Source organism: Neolamprologus multifasciatus, chromosome 9 (genome assembly GCF_963576455.1).
Source record: "Neolamprologus multifasciatus chromosome 9, fNeoMul1.2, whole genome shotgun sequence".
In the NCBI taxonomy this organism is placed as follows: Eukaryota; Metazoa; Chordata; class Actinopteri; order Cichliformes; family Cichlidae; genus Neolamprologus; species Neolamprologus multifasciatus.
The window spans coordinates 29833205-29846847 of NC_140447.1; the positions used below are offsets into that span (position 1 = coordinate 29833205).

The window sequence follows — 13643 nt, forward strand, 5'->3', positions numbered from 1 at the left end:
AAACGAGTGATTGCTCACCTTATCTTAAAGCCAGAAGAGAAGTAAAAACACTTAAATAATAATGAGAAAAGGATTCAATAACTAAATAGTATAAAATAAGGACCTTAAATGTAAAATGAATGCAGGTTTTAGATTATATGTTGGAGAAGACAAGGAGTCAACTGCCTGTTCAGTAAGTGATGAGCTGGGTGGTCTGGACACACTAATTGTTCACAGCCACTCACCAGAGTCACACTGCTGATCAAACTGGATTCAAACACCAAAACAAACTTCACAGCTTTCCTCACTTTTCTATCACAAGTCCAGTCCCTCCACATTTTTTCTTGCTGTTTAGATTGATGTCTCTGTCAGCCCAAACAGCACAGCTGCACAGACTAAGGATAAACCCAAATATATCATCACACCGGTGGAAACATTTCAGAAGCTGCACCTGGTTTCCTCTTTGGACACAAGTGTTTCAGCTTCTTCAGTCTGACTTGTGTGCAAGCTCATCACTACTTTCACTGCTTCACCTGGAAGTAAACGTGTCTCCTTAAATAGAGAAACGGAGCTGCGGAAGCCTGCTGGTTCATGAACCCAGTGGTAATTTTGCATACACACTTTAAGTGCAGGATAAGAGCATTTACACAAATATTAGTAAATAAAGGCCAATGAATATTTAGCCTGTGCAAAAAATCTGTTATTTGCTGACATTAACCATCTGACTATTATCAATATGCACTTTTATTTCATTCATTCCACTTTTTTGCTACACCAATAAAGAAAACTGACTCAGTTTAAGACCCTTCAGCTGTGGAAACATCCACTGGCATCTGTTTATGGACTTGAATAGGACTTTTCTTCTCTAATTAAGCTCTCAAAGCACTTTCACCCAATCACACACACATTCATACTGCACTTTATTCCCTGATTCAGCACCTTCTGTAACATTCACACACACTCTAATGAATGCATTCAGTTCAGTATCTTGCCAAAGGATGCATCTCCATGCAGACTAAAGAAGCCGAGCACTGAACCGTTGACTTTCCGATTAGGAAACGACGTTCAATTATTTGATGATAAGAAGACTTTAGCCTCTGATACTAGTTAACAAATCTTTATGAGCCAGTTATTGACATTCGGCCAACATGTGAGTGGATCTCTATGAAAAACTCTTGGATTGACTGTTTGCCAGCCTCTTACAGCGCTGGCTGTAGCGCAGATGCACACATACACTGATGCCTCAGCTGCTACTCAACCAAATCTGGTGCAGAAGTGAGGTACAACACTGCTGCATCTGGGTGTAAAACTCATACAAAACATGCAACAAACAAAAAATGGAGAAGAAACTGGGAACCAGAACCAGGCTGTTTGTGGCAATAGGAGGATCCTGAGGAGCACGCACACATAAATGCCACAAAACAGCTCTACAGAGAATCAGCATCCACTGACCTGAGCCCGCGGAGGTCGAGGGACACCCATCATCATCTTTAACGTCTTTATAACCATCATCATCATCATCATGTCTTTTCTTCCCAGCGAGAAAACACACTTCCTCTCAGAAGAAGAAAAAAGAAGCTGCCACTTCACTTCTAAATCTGTTCACACGTTCATGCACACGCTCTCTGCGGTGTGCAGCACACACACACACCTCCACACGATCCTGACAGCCAGTCTGCAGGCTGAGAGCAGAGTGCCACAACGAGGCAGACGGACAAGGGAGAGATTCAAGAGGGTGGGACAAAGGGGGGAGGGAAGAGATGGTATTGGCCAGAGGGACACTTGGTAGCCAATGAGAGGGCTGCTCTTATTCCAGTTTGCATTAAAGGGCCAAACCGTTAACATGAGAACCAAATTACATAATTTTCACGTTTTGCCTTCAATTCAGGCTACAGCTGAAAAAGTCCATCAGATTTTAATCAGAAAGTTTTGTTTTAAATTGTTGACAATTAATTAATTGTTAGCTCTCTAAGCCTTTTTTTAAAGAAAAACAAAATTCAATCATAATTCAACAACGCAGCGTTTGATGAGAGCCAACTCTCTGTACTCTTCTCACTGAGCCAGAGTGAGAATGATAAGGAACCAGTGCATGCTTATGAAGCTTTCTTTGCCATATGCTGTAGTTCTTTAAAGTCTGAACGCCTAAAATCACCACACCTAAATCTGCACTGCACAACCTATTATTGAGTTAAGACACACCTTGTTAACACAGGTTATAATATAACATCCAGCTCCACCCTTTTGACCTGAAAAACCCAGTTTTTACCAGAACACTGAGCTTTCAGAGAAATGAACCAGTTTAGGTTGAAGCTGTAGTTCTGCTGCTTTACAAAGCATTAACTGTCATGTTAAAGGCGATGGCTACAAAACACACGTGGATGTTTCTGCTGTAAATACATCTTAGGGTAGTGTGTGTGTCCTTTTCCAAAACCTCTGCCAGTCAATGAGTGTGCATTAGTAAGACATGCTAGTATTTTGGGGATGACACCAGCTTCACTGTATTCTTCCATTGTGAATGAAATATGTGTGGGTTTGTAAAAAAATGTGGTTTTCGACATCTTCAGAAGATAGCACAGACACCTGCACGGTCACATTTTTCTCTGAGTGAATGAGAAATTGTTTCAGGCTAAAAAATGATACAAATTCTTGAACTAACTGAGAATAAAGTTGAAAGGCGGAGCAGCTATCACCCGGAACAAGCAGTGACTCATTTTTGACATTCCAGAAAAGGACCAAAACATTCCGACTCCCACCCACATGTGAGCCACTGCAACACACACACACACACACGCACGCACACAAGCAAGCACGCAGATGCGCACACACACGCACAAAGCTGGGCAGGAAGATGTATGAAGCCTGAGCCTAAATTGCAGCATTTCTCTATGGAGTCTGGTGCCTGTCACTTCCACCCCTGAAACTAGTCCTTAAAATTACGGTGCTTGTTATTAATTTCCTGCCCGCTGTATTTTATAATCTCACATCACTAATTAATATATTTTAGTCCTGAGTTTGTTTATGAGCTGATCAATATTTACTTAAAGCCCGAATGAGAAACAATGTTTTATCCAGATTAAAGTTAATGATTAAGAGTTTATAACCCAAAAGACATTCATAGATTATCTTAAGAGAATTAGAGAATCAAGGGCACATAAAACATAGCTGACAGCAAACTAATGAATCAATGACACAATATTCTGAGTTTATACGGTGACATAGAGATAATCTAAAAGTAGTGGTACTAGGGCTGGGCCATATCATACCGCTCAGGTAATATCAGCATAATGTAAGGCAATGATAAGAGAATGAAATATGGCGATAGAATATGGGTAAAACGCGCATGCGTTTGTTTTCATACGCACATGGTGGAAAAAGCATTTCGGTGACACAGAATGAGAAGAGCGAAAGCAGATCGTTGAATGAAACAGATGAACCAGAACTGGTTTGTAAAAATGTTGCAACTTCAGTGATGTGGAACCGGTTTAGCTTTCGTCCCTCAGATACACAACAAAGCACATTATTTGGTAGAGCATGCAAGCGGCCGTCGTTATTACCAAACCGATTTTATGTGGCACACGGCGCTCAAAAATCTGTCAAAAAATGTTTTAGTAAGACTTTGCTAAGCTACGAAACCGCACCGCTTGATGGATTGTTGGAGCATTATGGCTGCCGTAGTCGGGAGCCTCGCGGAGTGATACGTACTGTGCTTCAACATAATATTACCGTACTGTGTGTGGATACGTTTTGTGGATATTATACATGGTTATGCTGAGGATATGTCGGCCAGTTTCCACTGGAAATCACTTTTGGTTAAACTGTCAGCAAGGAATTTGCATTTGCACTGTTTTTATATAACTTTAATGCACATAAAAAAGCTGCTTGTTTAAGTGAAAATACATTGATGGGTTTTTTTGCACTAATAAAGTTGTGGAGTTGTAAAGTATTTTGTCTAGTGTCAATTATATCGTCAGTTATATCGTTATCGCAAATTTTCAAATGTATATCGTGATAAATATTTTCGGCCCTGCCCTAAGTGGTACTGCAGCAAAATGATTCCTGTGCAGCCCGATAAGCATTTCCGTCGCAGAATGATTATGAAGGACGCCACCAGCTGCACACAAGGTTGATTATTGCAGTCTCTAATTATTCTGTGTGTTTTTGGGGAGTTTTTAAGTTACAACGCTATGAAAAGATGGCAAGATGGACGCTACACTGACTCGCTGTACCATCTTGTGGATTAAAGCGGTATTACATGAGATTACAGCCCCGTCCCAGTTCAACTTTAGTGGATATCTCAGCAACACATAACATCACAGCCGCTGTTCACACTCTAATGGTATTTTAGGTCATGTAGATTTAGCAAAACAGAAAATGTTGACTTTAAGCCCTAAATTAGTAAACCATGACTTCAAACGTCAAACCATCTCTTTTTCATGAATTGTAATTTTGGTGACAGATAAAAAATTCTTATGAAAGTAGCTTTGAAATTAATTTTAAAAAAAGAAAATCAGCTGCAGTGTTAGTAGGATGGCGTTGAACGCTGGAAAGCATGCAGCTATTTTAATCTCGTCTTTTTAATAAGCATGTAGGGCGGCCGTTGCGCTGAAACACTTTCTTGCAGAGGTGTCATGTCAGCTGCTGAATTTGCAGAGCTAAAGAAGAAAAAAGTGAGAAAAGTCACAGGATCCTGTGAAATGATCTTGTGAAACCCGGGCCTCTGAAAACAGAAGAATGTTTGAATGTTTATGAACCAACTACAAGGTCCTAAAATAAGAAACCGACTGAACACAATCTGCTTTAAAAAGGTCATTAACAAGTTACATCAAAGGAAAACACCTGGCACGATAACAAGTCTGCGTGTAGAGCAGCCCCTGCACCGCATGCTGCTATTTTCTGATGCAGCTCAATGCTCTGACAGCTCGTCCTTGTAAAAGACGATCATTAGGCGACAACCGGCTCCACTATTCCTCTTAGCTGACACGGTGACGATGTTCCTGGCTGATCTTACAGGCCATTAAAGACACCCAGCTCCTCCCTGAAACACTTTGATGAAACACAGCCGTAACTTGTAGAGAGGTCAAAGCATACCTGAATTCATATCTGAGCAAAAACAGCCGCTTCTAATTTGACAGTTCAATTTGTTATTGCAAGATGAAAGAAATGTCAGCATGTGGGGTTTCCAGACAATAACGCAGTTATTGTTTGTTTTTTGTGGTGGACAGTCTGCACTGGTGGTTAGCTACACACAAGGAAGTTACACATTTTCCCCTTATTAACATGTTCACTGTCACATAGAGCCATTAATGTGTCACACTCTCATAATTCCCACCAGCAACTGTACGAACAGGCCGGCGTTAACTTTGACAGATATTAGGAAGCACGAAAGGCCATCAAGACTACCAACAGGCTACAATGACCCTACATTTTTTTTAAGGATCATATTATTTTAATTTAAAGACAATAACATCTCTTTTATATCCAAAATCCAGAATACTCATCACATATGTATGGGCATGTAATAATAATGATAATTCCAACAGGGCTTTAATAATTCACGGCTGTGTACCATGCAGGGTTTGGTTTGTCACTCCTTTTGAATTAACAATAAGACAATAACGGTATTTCATGTGCTGCAGCTGCCTTTGTTTTTTATTGCTTTTAATGGTTTTAAAGAACAAAATGTTAAAATAAGGCAGCAGTTCTTTTACTGATTCCCAGCACTCATGTGGAAAGTTCTGTTTCAGGAATCAGAGCCTCTCAGCGGTCTAAAACAATGACCTGCTTAAGTGATTTCCTTCCACAATGCACATGCCATCCTGTAATTACTGGGTAGAGCTGCTGCAGGAAGCTCAGCTCCTCAATGACTCAGACACAAAACACACAAGGTAATAAAACCACACTGTTAACATATACAAACCCAGGACATGGTGATAATTACACTTTACTGAAAGGGGACTCAAAGGAAAGCTTTTAAAGTGCAGGAGAAACACAACTGTTCACTAAACGTGACGACAATGAAGACAACACGACAGTGACACTTAGTGGTCAGCTCTGACAGCTGCACCACCTGTCACACCGATCAGGTCTGCACACACACCTGGGCAACATTTCCTTCTGGAAGGACAAAGAGGCAAAGATGGCATAAACACGGGGCCGCACATCATTGCACACATGTCCAGGACTGCACTGCTCTGTTATTATCAGCATGTTCTAAACACGGCATGAAAACCCGTCAGTTGTTCTGCAAAGCAACAACAAGAGTATTAACAGGAACTACAAAGAGAGATCGAATTTCTTCCATATAAGCTTCTCTTCACTGCCTCCCCGTTAGACTCCGAACTGAATTTAAATTCTTCGTCAATCAGGAGACAGACACCTTTAAAGATTAGGTTTTCCTTTTCAAGTTAGGGCTGGTGACTTTATCCCTTAGTAATTCTGCCATAGGGTCATAGGGTGTTGGATGAATTCTCATCAAGTCCCCCACTGAGCACTTCACTCATTTTTATCTGCCACCCATGCATGAGTATCTATGCCAGGGGTTGGCAACTCCAGGCCTCGAGTGCCGGTGTCCTGGAGGTTTTAGATGTGTCCGTGATCCATCACAGCTGATTTAAAGGGCTAAATGACACCTCAGCATTTCTTGAAGTTCTCCAGAGGCTGGTAATGAACTAATCATTTGATTCAGGTGTGTTAACCCAGGGTGCGATCTAAAACCTGCAGGACACCGGCACTCGAGGCCTGGAGTTGCCTACCCCTGATCTATGCTCTTCTTTTGTGGTCTGAAAGGAATAACTCGGGATCCCTGGGCTAGAAAACATCGCTGGGAAAAGAAACACGTCTTATTAACCTGCCAGTATGAAATAATGGATCTGAATTCTCCGATTATCTGAATGACTCTTAAATGTTGCAGCTTTTATCAGAATAACAGACTGTTTTAACCGGGCTTGACAGAACAGGAGGAGCTGATATTGTGGACGTTTGTCTCAAAGGAGGTCAGATTTAAAACCACAAACTATGCAGGTTACAGGTTATCTGAATGTCCAATTTCTCTCTCTAGGTGAAGAGAGTCCCTTTTTTCTGTCCGTCTGTAGTTTCCATCATTTTCCACAGAAATCTGCGCAGCTTATGACTGTCTGCTGACTCAGTTCCCTCTCTTAGGCAGCAAAAGACAGCGACATGTTAACCCTGCTTTCTTCACAGCCATCGGCTAAAAGCCAGACTTTAGAAACGTGTCCGTCCTGTCGTTCTTCTGTAAACTAAAGCCAATCAAATTGGACAAGGAAGACAACACTCACATTTAAAGCAGGATAACCTGTTAATCTTCTGATAGAGTTGAGTTAAACAGCAGCACAGAGCCAGAGTCCATCAGTCAACTTGAGTTTTATTAACACGTCGTCCTCTTTTCCTGCTAAACGCTAAAAAACGAGTGAACGTGCGCCTGTTTGAGCTGATTTAACAGAACACACTGGTAGGTGTGCACCATCTGATCACCATTATTACTTAAATAACTATCACTGTTTGATAAATGCTAAATGCTTAGAGCCAGAAAACAAACACACAAACAAACAAACAGCAGGCTGTCTGGTTTAGCGTTTGCTCTGGGCTGGTTTACGACCTCACTAAACTATTTCCTGGTGAGTTTACGATCGCTGTCACTAGATTTGAGTCTTATTAATCAGCGTGTTGTTTATTTTGCAAAATGTGGTCCCATTAGAGGCAAAAAGCATGTTAGAGCAGGGCATGCTTCACAGCACGCAGCATCAGATCCAGCTCGCTCTACTGAAGTCGGATTTTTGAACATCTCCAACGGAGGACTTGATATAAAGAGGGTGATCTCTCTTTCTTTATCTCCTACAAAGTTGGGAGCGTGGAATTGTCCAAATTGTCTTGATATGCTGAAGCATTAAGAGTTCGTTTGGCTGAATCTAAGGGGCTGAGCCCAACATGTGAAAACAAACCCCTCCCGCTAAACTCCCCCCTCAACCAAATGTTACATGTACCGGTCTCCTGGCAACCGCCAAACCCAGACTCATCCGTCAGATTGCCAGACAGAAAAGTGTGATTCATCACGTCAGAGAACGCGTCTCCGCTGCTCCAGAGTCCTGTAGCAGCACGTTTTACATCATTGCATCATTGGTGATGTAAGACTCTGGTGCAGCTGCTCGGTCGTGGAAACTCTTGAGCTAATTGTGAAGCTTGGAGGTCTGTAGTGGTTGAGAAAGTTGGCGACCTCGCCCCCACACATGTTTGTAGAAGCAGTCTGCACGCCTACATGCTGGCTTTTCTACACCTGTGGCCATGAGAGTAATGGGAACACCTGAATTCAACTATTTGGATGGGTAAATACTTTTTGAACTGTAGCGTAGATTGTTTGAGCAACATTGTTGAGCTCAGATGAAGACAAACTGCATCTGGGCTCAAGGTTGCAACACACTTCCTTTTTCTCGCAGTAGAAATGTGTCGATGAGAGTGTGTGTGTTTGTGTGTGTGTGAGTCTTATCGCTGGAGTAAGAACGAGTAGGAAAGACGCCCGATTTGTATCCGTCTCTTTCAGCATCAGAACGCTCAGCATTTCTTTCTCGGTAACATTTCTTGACGCCATCTTTCACCACTATCACATGATCATAATCTCCTGACACAGATCGTGAGAACTCACCGGCCAAACCAGTGGCACAACGGACTCTGTGTACAACTCGATTTACTAAGAGATGTCAGGCATCCAGCTGACACTCCCACAGCAAACTGAGTCACATTTCCAGTCAGAACTGAAGTGAAACAACTGGATTTCATCAGGATATCCAGCAAATGTATCCATTTGACAGAAAACTGCTCAGAAACTACAAGCCTGAGTAATTTTTTTAGGCCAGTGATTCCTTTTATGACACCACCAAACATTTAAAGAGGACTTATTCTGCATTTTCTGTTGCACTGTTACGGATGCTCATATTAAAATGCCGGTTAAGAGCAGCGAGACTATAAAATCAGCAATAGAATAATAGTTAACAGATGCGTGTAACGTCTTCAAGCTTCTCCAGTTATTTTTAGTTAGCTATAGAAGGAGTGATGTCGAAGATAAAGGTCCAAAAATAAGAAATCACCAGGCCAACAAAAAGCACCAGCTGAAACGTGCATACTTTTCCTGTTTGCGCAATGAAACGCTTGATGCATGTGCAGCTTCAGGAAACGTGTGCAGTTTCTGAGTTTGGATTCACGGGAGTTAAAGTCATGTTAGTAAAACACATGTAGCCCAAGCTCATCCTCCCATCATTTTATACATCAAAAGCCTAAAAGATCTCACAGTTTTGTCGCATTACAAAGAAATCCTGCTGCACCTTTCTTTCACCTCACACTCAACAAATAATAAATCAGTGAAATTAGAGAACAAGCACAGAACAAGTAGAAGCAGACGTTATTTGTTGCACCACAGTAAATGTCTTGCATTGTTTAAAACAATAAAAATAAATAAATGGAGATTTAATGCTGCATCTGTAGATGGAAAAACAGGAACTTTTTGGAAGTAATTGAATACTGACGATGAAAATATATCTCACTTTGTTATTTAATGGTTTAAGCATCACTTCGTCCTTTCTGAAGAACAGAATACAGTGAAAAAATGTTGTTTTTAATCTAGTGGCTCAGATTGGACTCTTCAGCAAGCTGGTTCAGGCACATATGAAGAACTAGCTGCTTAGCATGGACCAGTTAGTTTGTGCGTCTTGTCTTTCTATTGGTTAATAGTCAGAGTGAGGTTTACTGTTACACCTGCAGAAACAGCATGAACACAAATACAACAATCTGTTGGTCTGCCTGGGATGGAGTCAGATTCCCAGCTTGAGTTATTCTTTTAGTCGGCCAACAGCTACAGTTTCTAATAACGAGGTCAGCGCATGTACAAATACTCCCTGGGAGCCTAAAGCTCATTTTTCAGCCTCCTCTGAAAACTTTTTCCATGTCCGAGCTCTGAATGATGTCAGCGAGGGAGGTTATCCTGTATGTGGTAAACTCAGGCTGAGAAGCTCCACCCGTCTGCTGCTCAGACCTTCTACTACGAGGAGCTAAAACAGCCAGTTTCACACAGATCATAAACTGCATCAAGGCTCAGTATTAGATTAGAAAGGTTTATTCTGAATGTGAATCATGCAAAGCTACTCTAGTAGAGTCCACGAATGTAAACAGGGACCAAAAAATGAGCACTGGAAGAATAAAATATGGTAAATGGCCTGTATTTGTAAAGCGCTTTTCTAGTCCCTGAGGACCCCAAAGCACTTTACACTATATTCAGTCATCCACACATTCACACACTGGTGATGGCAGCTACATTGTAGCCACAGCTGCCCTGGGGCGCACTGACAGAGGCGAGGCTGCCGGACACTGGCGCCACCGGGTCCTCTGTCTTGCCCAAGGACACAACAACCGAGCCGGGACTCGACCGGCAACCTTCCGATTACAAGACGAACTGCCGCCAATACCCCCAAATCTTTTATTTTCTGTATGATCCATCCATCCATTCGCTTCCGCTTCTCCTTTTCAGGGTCACGGGGGGCGCTGGAGCCTATCCCAGCTGTCATAGGGCGAGAGGCGGGGTACACCCTGGACAAGTCGCCAGTCTGTCGCAGGGCCAAAACACAGGGACAGACATCATTAAGGTATTTTAAATGTTTTAATGGCACCGTCCCTCTATCCTCTCGTTTCCAGACTGCTGCTGGTTTGTTTAACACCTTCAGCTTTACTGAAAAGCTCAGCAGCAGATTAACGTCAGGAGCTTCAGGCGAGTCTCTGATTTCTAACAGGTTTGCTCACGGCGTTGATTAAATCTTCCTCTGATGGCTGTCTCAACTGCAAACAGACACAGGCCACATTTTCCTTCACGGTGATTAGATTGTCCTGAAAACACCAAATAACTGCAGTTTGTGCGACTCCTGGCTATTCAGATTCGACTCGATGGCACTGATGGGAGCAGAGACTTAATTCAAGTCGACGTGCTCCTGAGGTGAAGCTCAAGCTCGCGACCTTTCAGCTACAAGATCATCTCTTTAACTCTGAGACACAGTCAAGTCACATTAATAAATCAGAATTTGTTTTGCTCCCGTCTCAGCAAATTCAGTGTGCTTTATTCAAAAAGAGACGTGACTAACTGTGACTTGACGGGCAGCTCTCCTTTAGGGAGATCCTGCCTGATCGCCAAGTCCCTCTAGAGCAGGGGTGTCAAACTCAAACACACAGTGGGCCAAAATTCAAAACTGGAACAAAGTCGCGGGCTGACGTTAATATTTATTGAAATATATTTATTCCTCCAGATATAAGAATGAATCTTTTCTTATGGACTCAAACACGTTTTGCTGAAAAACTGAATATGGAACAAGCAAAGCTTAATACTAAACAATATATATATTAGCTGTATAATACCAGTAGGCCAGCTCTAATAGTAATTTGGTATGGCTTCGTGGGCCAAATGTAATTAGGCTGCGGGCCAAATTTGGCCCACGGGCCAGAGTTTGACACCTATGCTCTAGATGAAAGTCTCAACACTTGGCAGCCATGTTTAAAACATCTCTGAGCGGCTATTTGAAGCTTCGATCTAAATGAAGCGTCTTTCCTCATTATCATATCTGTAACAAAGACACAAAGACTAAACTAGCTCTACCTCAAACAGATGCAGCAGTACTGATTTTAATACTTGAAGCATATTCACTTCTGTATTTGTTCAGGGCCTTTTGTTCCAGTGAAGAGACAACACGACGTTACTTGAGACGAGAGTGCTTCCAGCTCTGCATCGACAGTCAGCTGGCTGTGCGGCCATCAAGCGCACAGCCAGCTCCTTAAAGAAAGGCTTTGCCCAGTTTGGTGCGAAGGAGTGTAGTAGAGCTGTGACCAAAGACTGTATATAATAGATGGCTGCAGCCACTGTCACTTTACCCACTACCGTATCTTATACTGAAGCTTTGGAGCACTTTGAGCTTTGTCATGTGGTTGTTCTCAAACCAAACGTGCCGAGAAAGGGCTCACAGGGCAGCCACGCTGTAAATCATACCCCGCTTTATCCTCCTCCATAACTCTAATGAGACCTTAACTACCAAAACAAGCATCACGATGTGTTAATAAGACTTTAAAATAGCAACTGAGGCCATACACCCATAAGGAACATGTGTCCTGATGTTGTAAATCAAGTGAGAAGTTGGGTCATTTTATCATCGACTTCTATAGGATCTGACTTCTTTTTGCAAACAGAGGAGCCGACACGTTGCAGCAGCACAAACTCATTTTTTAATATCACTGATGGATTTTTAAAATATTTAAATTACAGTCAAAGGTTTGTCTGCTATTTTGCAAGATATTTAAAGAAAAGCATAAAATTAATTAAAATTATTTTAATTTATCTAAAAAATAATTAAAGACACAGAATTTTAAAAATAAATGGACATTTTTTTCATTTAATTAGAAATAAATCAGAATTTTGTTAAGTTGTGGGTTTCATTAAATAAACTAAAAAGAAAAACTTAATACAAAGCCTCCCTTTAAAACACACCTGGGGGGTTGTATTAACAAAATAATACAAAACATTTGATAAACTGAAAAATGAGAAAGATTATTGGCTAATCAGCTGATCCATGTGTGTATATTTTGCGTGTTATCAGTTGTTTTATGTGCCAGATGTATTTGAACTTCAGCAGCTGTATCTTACTGCACTTTACTGTATCTGTCTTCAGTTCTGCAAAGTCATGACATTTAGCTACTGATAATATTGATTAAAGGCTGGACCAAACCCACCGCTCCCAGTGCCCCTTGAGCTCTGTATCAGCGTGTGTGTGTGTTGGCTGGAAAAGCACACACGCCCACAAAGTCAATTAAGCACTCCCCACGCTGCGGCCTGTGTTTTGCTGGAAGCTCCAATAAACACAGGCTTATCCTACCTGCGTACAAGCCGGTCCTATTAGTCAGTCTCCATGGAAGCGAGCGAGTCAACTCTGCTCCGTTTAAATCAGACCAACAAAAATAAAACCCTCCGACACACTGGAAGAGCAGGTCTGTGTGAAACAACACAAGAAAAGAAATCGCGTGTCACTTTTCCCGCACTTGTCTTCAGACTTCCTGCTTACACTTCCTGTCCATCTCATCGCATCCTAGCAGTGTCTCAACAAACCTCATCACTGACCTGAACTGTAACTTTGTTGCCCCACAACAATCTTGCAGCAGCAGCGATGATGCAACTCTTAAAAGGAACTCTCTGCAGACTTTCTGAACTGTGAAACCTTAAACACTGGAATCTTTTAAAAACACAAACTTAAACGTTGAATTAACTATTTTGATTACGAACTACAGCTACTGTGTAAATACACTTAAATAACCAGGTGGGGTCATTTGTGACTTTTTGATGGTTCTGTTTGTTTAACACTGAACGTCATTTATGCATCAGTCACGTTGTGCAGCAGTAAATCTTTCTATTCCAGGTCCATCAGCAAACTATCACAATGCAGTCGTGAAAAGTGGAAACTTTAAAGCAATCTGAGTGTATAATCTCAAACTTCTTTACATGTAGATATTTTTGGAACACTAATGATCCAAATCCTATAAAAGTACCTTACAGCTGGCCTCATATATTTACCCACTTGCAGGTTAAAGAGAAAAAAGCTTCTTATCTCAACTCAAATAGTTTCACCTGATAT

The 13643-nt window shown here is 41.6% G+C and overlaps 1 protein-coding gene across 4 annotated transcripts in view; it reads right to left on the reverse strand.

Moving 5' to 3' along the window:
* Positions 1-13643, reverse strand: part of LOC146511806 (phospholipase D1-like) — a 49571-nt gene that overhangs the window by 34090 nt on the left and 1838 nt on the right. Inside the window, exon 1 of one of the 4 annotated variants that reach the window (XM_085171865.1) lies at positions 12891-13643. This exon is cut by the window's right edge and continues 1704 nt beyond it. The exons of 1 other annotated variant lie outside the window; for it this stretch is intronic. The gene's annotated coding sequence lies outside the window, so the exon portion shown is untranslated. Of the gene's footprint in view, positions 1-1431; positions 12329-12890 lie in introns of those variants that run through there. 2 more of the 4 variants (XM_085171868.1, XM_085171864.1) reach the window with 2 other exon arrangements.